Genomic DNA, 10,884 nt, shown 5'->3' with positions numbered 1-10,884 from the left:
ATATATATATATATATACGCTACGTGATAGCGAACATCATATTAGGTATCGCGACCGCATATAGGTGTATCTGTATTAGTAAACACAAACCACGAGTAACGTATGATGCCCGTAAATTTATCGAAGCGTTTGCGTCGTAAATTTTCAGAGTAAACGCGGTCCATCATCTCGATCTGGCTTGCACGCAAATGCGCGGGCGCTTATGGTCGCAATTCGCACCTACCAATTGTAGATGGAAACTCGAGAGACAAACTGCCTCGACTGCAATCAAGGTATGTGCTCCTGCCGTCAAATAATATATTTACCACTTTGTAATGTCGTCATTAGTCCCTGCTATAATGTGTTGATTTTATAATAATTGACTGCAAGAATTATTATTACGCCGAAACCAAATGTGTTAGAATCATCAAGTTATAATTTGCCGCTTATTTAAGAATTTAAAGAATTTATCACGCAGAAATATGGGAATTTATGAATTTACAATTGTTAAACAACTGTAAGATATTTGTAATTTTCAACTCAAGAATATTTCCAAGTCTGTTGGGCGATGTAACATTTCGATAGCATAGTTACTTGAAACTCTATAAATTTATTGAATCAAATATAAATTATAAACATTTTCTGCAAAAATCAATATTTTTTATTATTACTTGTAAATATTTTCTATCACAAGTAAATTATTTGCCGATAAATTTACGTTATTAAAGATAAATTAATTCACATTCTAATCGTGTGCTATTCACGACTCGTTAGAAATACATTTTATGACTACAACAAATATATACACAACAGATGACATTTTCAAGACGTGAAACACGCAATGAAAAGTATTTTACAATGAAAATTAATTTATTTGCATTGTATTCATAAATCGGTGATGAAATTCACTTCTCTTCGCTGAATTAATTTGGGCGCGGCCGGGGAACTTTCGACGGAATAACTTTTAGCTGCGTAAGAAGCGTAAACCACGAGATAGAAGCGAGACGTAAAATCTGTTTGCATTATATCATCTCGGAGATAGGTATGGGTTGTTATGAGTTTTGCGAGCCCTTCTCTCCTACATGAACGACTGGTCGTTACCCGAGTAGCTACGCTCGAGTGTATTGGCCGCGTTTACACAGTAAATATATCAATGAATTTACGATGCGCCCTGATCCTTAATAGCCCCACAAACAGATCTTCGTCGGGGAATGCGCTTTCGTTCCGTGCTTTCGTTCTCATCGTACGATGATGGCGCGTATTCAAGTTCTCATCTCCGAATGTCGGCTGATGCCAGATTACGGCAAACGATCGAGTAACATCGAACGGAAGCTCATCTCTCATTCGGTCGACACGGGATCGAACATTTCCATTGCTTGGATCTGGTTTTCGATTGAGCGCAGTGGACATTTCATCTGCGCAGACGATGCGGAAAATTCAGGAAGCGATTTCGGCCGGTTGAGCGAAACAAGAGTTTTAATTTTAAATGCAAACTAATTGACCCATCTACCGTCCACGACAATCGTACGTGAGTGACAATGATTTATCGCATCGTATTTTTTTTTTCGCTATCTACGAACAAAAGTACGGGAAACTATACGTGCATCGATTTGTTTGAATCTGAAGGCTCGAGACAGGGAAAAAACGTACACTTTTTCGTACACGAACAAAAGAAATGTAAATATTGTAGTTAGTGATTATAGGTTAAATTTCATTCGTGACGTATAACTGAATAAAACGATTTTACACAATCAAGTTGTAACGGATTCTCAAATATTGTCGTAATGGATTGATTGCATTTCGTTTGGATAATTAAATTTGTTCTGTTAATGACTTTTATATTCTGTTAATGACTTTTACACATTCATTTCTTTGTTTAAAAATATTCGATCCTTTTAATTTATGTAAAATTATATATAATAACGTAACAACATTTTCCGCTCGCAGGATAATCTATACGTTATATTATTAATATTTGTAACAATATGTCTCTTACGAAAATGTAAGAGTCCTAATATCAATATTATCATATTTTAATAAATTTATGAAAATATATTCATAAATTTATTAAAATACGATACATAATATAATTAACAATGGTATTTTTATACATATATATTATCCACGTCTAAAATCTAATACTTATAAAATGACGCTCTTCTCCGCAACAAAAGAATTAAGCTGTTGCAAAATTAAGATATATGCGATAGAAGATATTTGCATTGTATCCCGAACCTCCCCGCATCCTGTATACATCCCGGAACGAATCGCGAAAGTGCATTAAAATCTCGAAATCGCCACTCGTTTCATTTCGTCCATTTCCTACGGTCGATGCGTCTGATTCCTCCTCGGCGAAATACGTTGCTCGTTACGCCTACTTTTATTTGTATACAACACTGAGCGGATACGAGGCGTCGATATTTCTTTTTTTCTTTTTTTTTTTTTTTTGTTAATTTCATTCGCTCCGCTCCACGATAGCGGTGGCAGCGCGAGAAGGCCGGGAAGCGGAAAAAGGAGCTACAAGCGCAAAGCCGAAGCAGCATTAGCTTTTAGCACACTGGTGGTGCGGGAGGGAGAAATAAAAAGCGATAAAAAAAGCGCGATGCAGAGGGAAGAGGGGGAGAGGCGTATAGAAGGAGGCGAAAAATCATTTGAAAATTACCATCGCGCGGCCATTAGCCCGGACGGCGTCCTGAATTTTTTACCTAGAGGTTTTACCGAGCGACAGCTCGGTCCACCCGCTAGTAAAAAGCGTATCCGCACGGTCTCCTTTGCTTCTCGCTGTGTCTTTTATGAAACGACTAGTTCACGATTAATCTTCAATAAGAGTCGCGATTTTCACGGTGTTTAACACTTTTCAAATAGAAAGGCACGTTTCCGCCTTATTGATATTAATAAAGGATGTATTAGTATTTATATAATAACCAATGACAGTTTTTGTATACAACCGAAGAGATTTTTAAAAATATTTTGTGCATTGCGTGTTAATATTTATATGCCACATTTGTATATACGAAGAGTTAATTTTTTGTCAATAATTAATTATCTTAACTCTTAGTGTTATGGGAGACTTTTATTAATTGTCGTAAAATACAATTAAAGAATGAGATATAAATCTCACGTTAGAATTTCGCCAAATTTTTGAAAAATATTTATAAATAGAAATACCGAAACAAGAGACGATTCTTTAGTCTCTCTTATTAATATCCAGTAGTTCTGGGACATTTTGTAAAGTTACATCCGATAAACGCTTTGAGGATCAGATTAACATACGCGGCGTTTTATCTTCCGTTATTTGAACATCGATCACGCGATGTCGAACACGATTTTTCACGGTGTCGAATCGCGGTTATTGCTTTAGAACATACGACGATAGAGATAAAGCGTCATTTCATTTATACAGTCTCTCGTAATGATCTGTTAGTTTGGACGTGAAAGGCGCGAGGAAGAATGTTTTTTTTTTCCCCCCCTAAAACACGATAGCGACACGAGTGCAATGAACGAAAGCCGAAAACACTTAAGGGCTCTAATCAAGATCGTAAATATCTCTACTACTAGCATAGTTTCTTTTTCCGACGTGAGATTGAGAAATTTTGCTTTAGCATCATGCGGCCCTTTATCGCTGTCTCAGGCCTTTAAAAATTTTTTTCATCATATAAGTGAGTATGGGAGCCAGAGATTACGAGACGAGATATACAGGGTGACGGATGGATCTCTCTTTCCGTTCAATAGCTTTTTTTCGATTAGACACATCGCGTGCGAACGATTTACTGTGACTCGATCAATTCAACGATTAAATCATCCATACTGTCCTTAAATATAAACGTTTTGAAGTTTAGAGCGATCGTTTGGTAAAAGTACTAAGCCAAAAAAGTCACGAGCCATGTTTGTAAAAAAAAACAAAATTATTACGGTATCATTAGGCATGTATTTTAATTGAATTATTGATTAAAATATAAGAGAAATTTTTAAAAAATTTTAGTGATTATATATAATAGATATTATTCGATCACTATTACTAGATTCTACACGCGTAGTCAGGATCTACCCCCCGGTGCTTCCATTAATAAATTGACACATTACAGTTTTCCTGTAAGCACGCTGCTTTCCAGTCGACCAAATCTATCAATAACATAACAACGTTTATGCGCTTTAGGGATGGCTGACAGTCCGGAAGAGTCTGGTAATACCTGCTATCCATCTGCAGGCTGTCCCCTTCCTGGACTACGAATCGACCCATTGTTGTCCTCGAATAACAGGCTTAATCTCCCCACAATTTCTCGAATCGTCCCTTTTGCTGCGTCTCTCCCAGTCACTCTCTCACCTCCCCCCTCCCCTTTCTCTCATATATAATATACATGATATTCCTTTCTCTCTCTCTCTCTCTCTCTCTCTCTCTCTCACACACACACACACACACACACACACACACACACACACACACACACACACACACACACACACCTCTATCCCCTACCTCACATACTAGCACATACTATCACTGACATGTATCCACGTGCGCTTGCTAGCGTAAAATAATATACACAATGCATCGGGAATCGATGCTCAAATTACGAGAGCAGGCGCGAGAGCGCTCGTCCAGAAAATTGCAGCTTATTTTCGCCCGATCATCGTGGATGGGGGGCTCTACGATCCCTGACGAATCACTAAACTCTTCCTCCCTCTCTCAACACCGCAAGCATCCAGAATACGATCAAGGTTTCCCTGCTCTTCTGCCTGTCCGTCCCTATCCTTTCTCGCTGATCTTCCTGCTCGTGACACACCGTGCGTTTTGCGCGACAGGCAATGAATTTGTACCGTGACACTGGAAAACCGCTTTTATTTCACAATTTCGAAAATTGTCGAATTGTTACGGTAGCCGGTGTTGGTGGTGGTGTTAGCAATGTGTCGCTTCGTATCCCGCAGAGGGGTGACTAATTATGAGCCGCAGCCATTTGGGTTTAGCGAACCGAGCGACGATCCCAAACTCAATACGCTGCGGGCACACATGTATTTACACATCGTAGATGTATATATACATATATATATGTATATATATATGTATTATATATATATATATATATGTGTGTATACACGGTTTTGGAAAAGTAAAAATAAGTTACAAAATCACATTTTCGCCCAGAGGAAAATGTTACATGATCGCTAGCTAGAAGTCTAACACATTAATATATAAAATTCAGCAAAAAAAGCTTTATCAAGTATGCAGTCTACAAGAAATTTAGAAAATAGAACTGATCAATGCGATCCGGCATTATGTTTGTGACATTACGTTCGATAAAGAAAGAATTTTCAAGAATTTTCAGTTTTTCAATAAATAACCGATGACTCTCGTTCGAGTTTTCAGTGTAACCAAAAATCCGCCATCTCGATTTCCCATCGTATTTTTTTTTTTTTTCGAAACGCTCTAATATAGAAATGTTCGCTAATGTCAATGTCCCACCATAGCGTGACTATTAGGACCGTTACTGTGGCTGTATTGCATGGCTACTGTTATAATTTCGAAAAACACCGAAGTCTAGATGGAAGCAGCCTCTCGCGCTTCCATCGCACGACAGATCGAATATAAATCACATCTGGGACGAGCGAAGTCGAAGTTAATGAATCGTGCGTTCCGGTCTTTAGATGCGGCAGCGCGCATACTTAACGGCCGATCGCTGTTAAGAGACGAAGGCGCGGCTCCTCGTCAGAGAGACGATCCTAATTTGCTCCGTGCCTTCGGCCCTGTGCTCCGCCGCTGGCATTTCCTCTTCACGCTTGAAAAGCGCGCGCGGCGTCCATTCGTTTCGCTGACATTCGCGCGCACCGAAAAAAAAAGATATATATACGTATGCGCAAAGTCGCGTTATAGAGACGTCATTAAGTACCGCGATATCGGGCGGCGTTTTAACCGCTTGTCCGCAAACCAGCTTTCCAGGCCATTGTTTCGCAATGACAACCAGACCGCTCGTAGCGGCCGGAATCTTTACGGCCGCGGGTATTAACGGGTATTTCTATGTTTCGATTCGGCCGACCGGAAACGTGGAACGCGATGTGCGCTCGCGACTTGTAGCAGCGTTAAAAATGCGCCGGGCGTACTTTATTGGCCATGTTCGGCGGTGGATAAAAGACGGAGAATAAACGGCTGGTCGCGGCTTGGCCGGCGTGTCGCGCGATTTTGCGCGTTCAAATAGATTGTCGCGAGATATACACTGCGAATTTTCTCATGCGACGGCCCCAACGCTCTTTCAGGAATTTCCATTACACTGTGCGCGAGTTCATATAATATATCGAAGAAACTTAACTATATCCCTCTCAAATTAGTTTCAATCTGCAGGAGAACTTTTCACATTGAAAACTTGCGTAATATTGCAGCAAGTTTTTTTTTTTATTACAACATAAACTTACGATTATACCTGAAAAAATCATGAGAAAAATTGTGCACTAACAATATTAAACAACACAGGCATCTAATTAAAAAGAATCTTTTGTTTAATCAGTAACAGTATTAATGAAACAAATAACAAATATTTAAAAAAGCAAGAGCATGCATTTGTTTCATTATTACCGTTATTGGATTAACAAAATTGTTTTTAATTAAACTACTGCTTCCGTTACGCTAATGCTATTAATATATTTTTTCCCCGTATATATCCTGCCAAATGTAAAATGTATTTCCTTAATTGCATTCCTGATGATAAAAATTCAGATAAAAATGAATAGTAGCTCCACTTGAGTTCGTTTTCCAAGTGCATATTTCACGGATACTTTGTGCAGCCCAATACCCTTTTTTTTTTATAACGGAATAACTTTCTGATTAATGTCGCGTGTACTTCTTATCACCCACACGAAGAGTACGGATGGCACTGAAGTGCGTAAAAGCCGCTAATTTCGTGACACGATATAAATAGAATTCGCGATTGCTCCACGTCGGAGGCTGGAGGCGTCCGCTTGCTTTTTTTTCTTCATCTTCCGGTATTATTATCTCTCCCGTGCCTCTCGCGTGCCATCGCAAACATGCACACAGATAAGACCGAACATCGCATGCGTCCACGCGTACATGTGTGTATGTGTGGCCCACCATGGAACATCTTGGATGCGACTGAGAGAAAGAATGACAACCGTACGTGTAATTCCTTACACGACGATTCGACGCCTCTGTTTCTCTTCGACGCCCACGCTCTTACGCAAGTGGGTTATACATGGTGTGCCAGAACGCGTGCGATACCGCCCGGCGAGGGAAACGATTTCTCCGATAGTTGATAATTAGAAAAATCCTTGGGGAGAGACATTTGTAAACCAAATACGTGAAAGCTTTTACATATAGTTTCCCGGCGTTGCCGCCGTCCTAATCGTTGTATTTATCGAGTTGTTTGCTCGCGTTTTATCTGATAGCGAATTCGGTCACTTGCATTAGATTAGTGCATACTGATAGCTGTTATACATGAAATTAGCAAAATGAAATGTAAAGGCATGCAAATATTTTACACCGTTGAATATCCAATAATGATATTGTATTAATTAACGGTATATATTATTTCACGTTTTATTTAAATGCATTATTTTATTGTCAAAGTTAGTATTATGCCACTGCATTTAGATATACTTAACATACAGTAACCTTTATATTATAATATGAATAATCCAATATAGTGCGATTATGGTGAAATTCACCATAATTCGATTTTAGTCATCGACATAAAATTTCAATCGCACAAGATTAGATTGTATACCACGGAGATGAGTAGATTTTGTACCGCCGATCAAGCTCGAGCTCCTACGCATCTTCCTCCACTTTCTCCATGGTGCAGAAGCAACCTTTCACCCCCCTCCGATCTGTCACTAATCCACTGAAGAATGAATAAATCTTTTAAATTTATGAATGATATTCTATCGACACGACGGCACGGAAATGTCTGACGAAGCGCATTCATTTTTCACTTCAGGACGTTGCAAACCGTGTACGGCATTTTATATTGTTATCTTACGAGCTCTTTCTTCCTCCCCCTTATTTAATCCTCTTTACCCGACACCGTACCGTGAATTCGCACCGATTAATTCAGTAGCTCGGCTTTCGCTCGTTCAAAGGAAACCCGCGTGAATTCCAGTTCGCAGGTGGCTCTCTTAAAAATACAGGATCGTGCCAGGAATCGTATTTCGCCCTATCGATTCGTTTATCCGCGGAGAGTGTAATCGTGCTCTCTCCTTCCCTTCCCCTCCCCCCCCCTCCCTCGCCCCGTTGCGTCGTTCGAATTGATACAATCACCTCTGGGCCGGGTTGTGATTATACGAACCAGTACATATTTATGCACTCATACGTAATCGAGTGCGCACGCGGATGCATCCGAAGGATCTATAATATTTATGGGAGGAAGCTAACAAGGTTTAAGCTTTCGCTCTCAATTGTCTGACGGTTCACGGATAACTTAGGTAAATAATTAATTGTACAATGAGAGTAACAATTCAAGAAGAACACAAATCACGATGAAGTCGAAATACCTTCAAAATAATTACTAAAAGTCATTTTTTTAATTACGATTTATTTTAATGGCATTTTGATTATAATGATTTGTTATTCTGCTAAAAGCTCAGAATAATCGCAAAATAATCTTATTCAGAAATACTCGATAAGTTATTATGCGTTATCAAACGTGATAGAAGATGGAAGATTTTTAACTTACTCAGATTTCTGGGAATTCGAACACTAATCTGATAATATCGTTAATATTAAAGAAAAAAAAAAATTAGGTAATGTCGGATTACCCAAAGATTCATTTCCTGCAAATCGCGTGTGCCACGACGAACGTGCGTGGAAACACAGTGGAAGAGACCCAAGTGTTCTCTTGCGCATATATTTTCAACAGCCATTAAGAATATGACACCATATGCCATCATGTTGCCGCAATTATTTGAATTAGGCGTTGTGTCGTAATAAAAGTTGATTTTTCACACGCTTCTTGCTACTTTAATATCAACGCTTTCTCTTTTGGGAAGCGATAAAGATGTACGAGTATACTTTTGAATTCTTCTTTTCGATCATCATCATTTTTATTTGGTAAGCTCTCATTTTGACCTCTCGAGCTATCGCTTGAAAATTATCCCGGTGCAAATATTTAAATAGTTAAATGTTTAAACATTTAAAATTTAAATTCAAAGTTGGATTTCTTTCGATTTATTTATTTAAAATAACACAATTTTATTTCTCTCGAAACATAAAAATATGGCTCAATTGGCATACAATCTTTATGTAGAATTTAGTATCCTACGGATAAGTAAAATTAATTTGGAATGTAAGAATAGTCGACATGAATTTGTATTATGAAGAATTAAATATTTCGTTTAGCGTACAGCCTTGCTACGTATTTGCGGCATACAGCGCGCTATTGTTTATGTAATAAAATCGCCTCTACCACGACGATGAAATCACTGTGCTACCTGTTACCATTCGCACGACATCAGTAAAAAAGTAAGAAGTAGTATGCACGACGCTCCGGGTTTTTATTTTTCAAAATACGATTGCTAATAATTAATATTCAGCGGTTCACATGTGTAATTAATTCTGAGATTAACGATATGTAAGCGTATCGAGACGACAACAATAATGTATCGAAGCAAACGTTACTTATTCAAAATAGAATACGCACGCGAATAGAATGCACGAATTACAAATCAGTATTTTATCACAATTAGTAGCATTTCTTTGGTGCTTAGAATTCGACAAATCTCGCATTATGAAGTTGAATATAATTTATCTATTACTTTTCTCAGATTGAGAATGAGGAATAAGACGCGAATGACAGAGTTAAACATTTCAAAAGTAACAAAAAGTCGCAATGTGCCGATCTTTTATTAAAAGTATCGTACATTGCTCGGATTTCATGTAACACAAAGTTATTACAAACTAATAATCGCTTATTATAGCACAATTAAAATATCTAACAATGAGATATAGATGAAGTATGTGTGCGTGTGCGTATGTGTGTGTGTGTGTGTGTGTGTGTTTAACGAATCTAAGAAATGAAGCAAAAACCGTGCGATAAAGTCTATTCGAAGAATATTAAAAATGTAACGGATAGATTATTTGACTTATTTCATAATACGCGTTAATATTTCGACAGTTAGACAATCGGTGGCACGCGATCTTGGTGTTTGTTTTGACGCGGTAGAAGAGCTGGCGGCGCGTCATGTTTACGCGCGGTCACTGCGCAGTCATTCACATAACGAGGCTCGTACCAGGCAGGTAGCTGCTGCGTCGCTTCGGATGTCTTCACATTTCTTTTTGAAATGCAAATATCGAGACAAGCGCTAGATAATACGAAACGTCGTACTTTATAAATGTTTATAATATACGATTACTAGCTCGCGCGATAAGTTCGATTCATAAATGGATCGAGATACTATCGTGTATCTCACGGAAGAACAGATATTTCGGTTTATGGTTCATTCATTTGGAAAACACGACAGAAATCGGGATATAATTATTTCACGATAATTACTTTTATTTTTAACGATAATTATTTTTATTCAATTCAATCTCCTTTTACTTGTATATAACTCTCGACTATACTTTGAACGCAAGTTATAAAAAAGCAACGTAATATAAATACCCTTGTGCAAATACAATACTAGAATTTATGCAATTTATATTTTCACAATTAATACAATTGTGTAATTCAGAATTTAATTAATTTCTAGTTTTTGTGATATGGATCGACGCGCCTGTATAAAGAAATTGACCGTAACTTTGGAATTATTTGTCGACAATGCTAATAAGCTGGTAATAAAAGAAATATTTCTCGTTTTTATTAATCTCTGGCCGAATATTTTACAGATATCATAAGATTTAACTCTTCTACTCTGAATTTATTTCGTTGCCGTGTGATTGATATTCATTTTTGGAAGTTAAAT

General features: G+C 38.0%; 1 protein-coding gene across 1 annotated transcript in view; it reads right to left on the bottom strand.

Moving 5' to 3' along the window:
• The window catches only part of LOC108745600 (netrin-1-like), a 199,808-nt gene that overhangs the window by 134,696 nt on the left and 54,228 nt on the right, over positions 1–10,884 (bottom strand). The gene's annotated exons all lie outside the window — the stretch shown is intronic.

This window comes from Trachymyrmex septentrionalis, unplaced genomic scaffold (genome assembly GCF_001594115.1).
Source record: "Trachymyrmex septentrionalis isolate Tsep2-gDNA-1 unplaced genomic scaffold, Tsep1.0 scaffold14, whole genome shotgun sequence".
Classification (NCBI taxonomy): domain Eukaryota; kingdom Metazoa; phylum Arthropoda; class Insecta; order Hymenoptera; family Formicidae; genus Trachymyrmex; species Trachymyrmex septentrionalis.
Note: the sequence above shows the minus strand (reverse complement) of the source record. Positions and strands in the feature narration are given on the sequence as shown.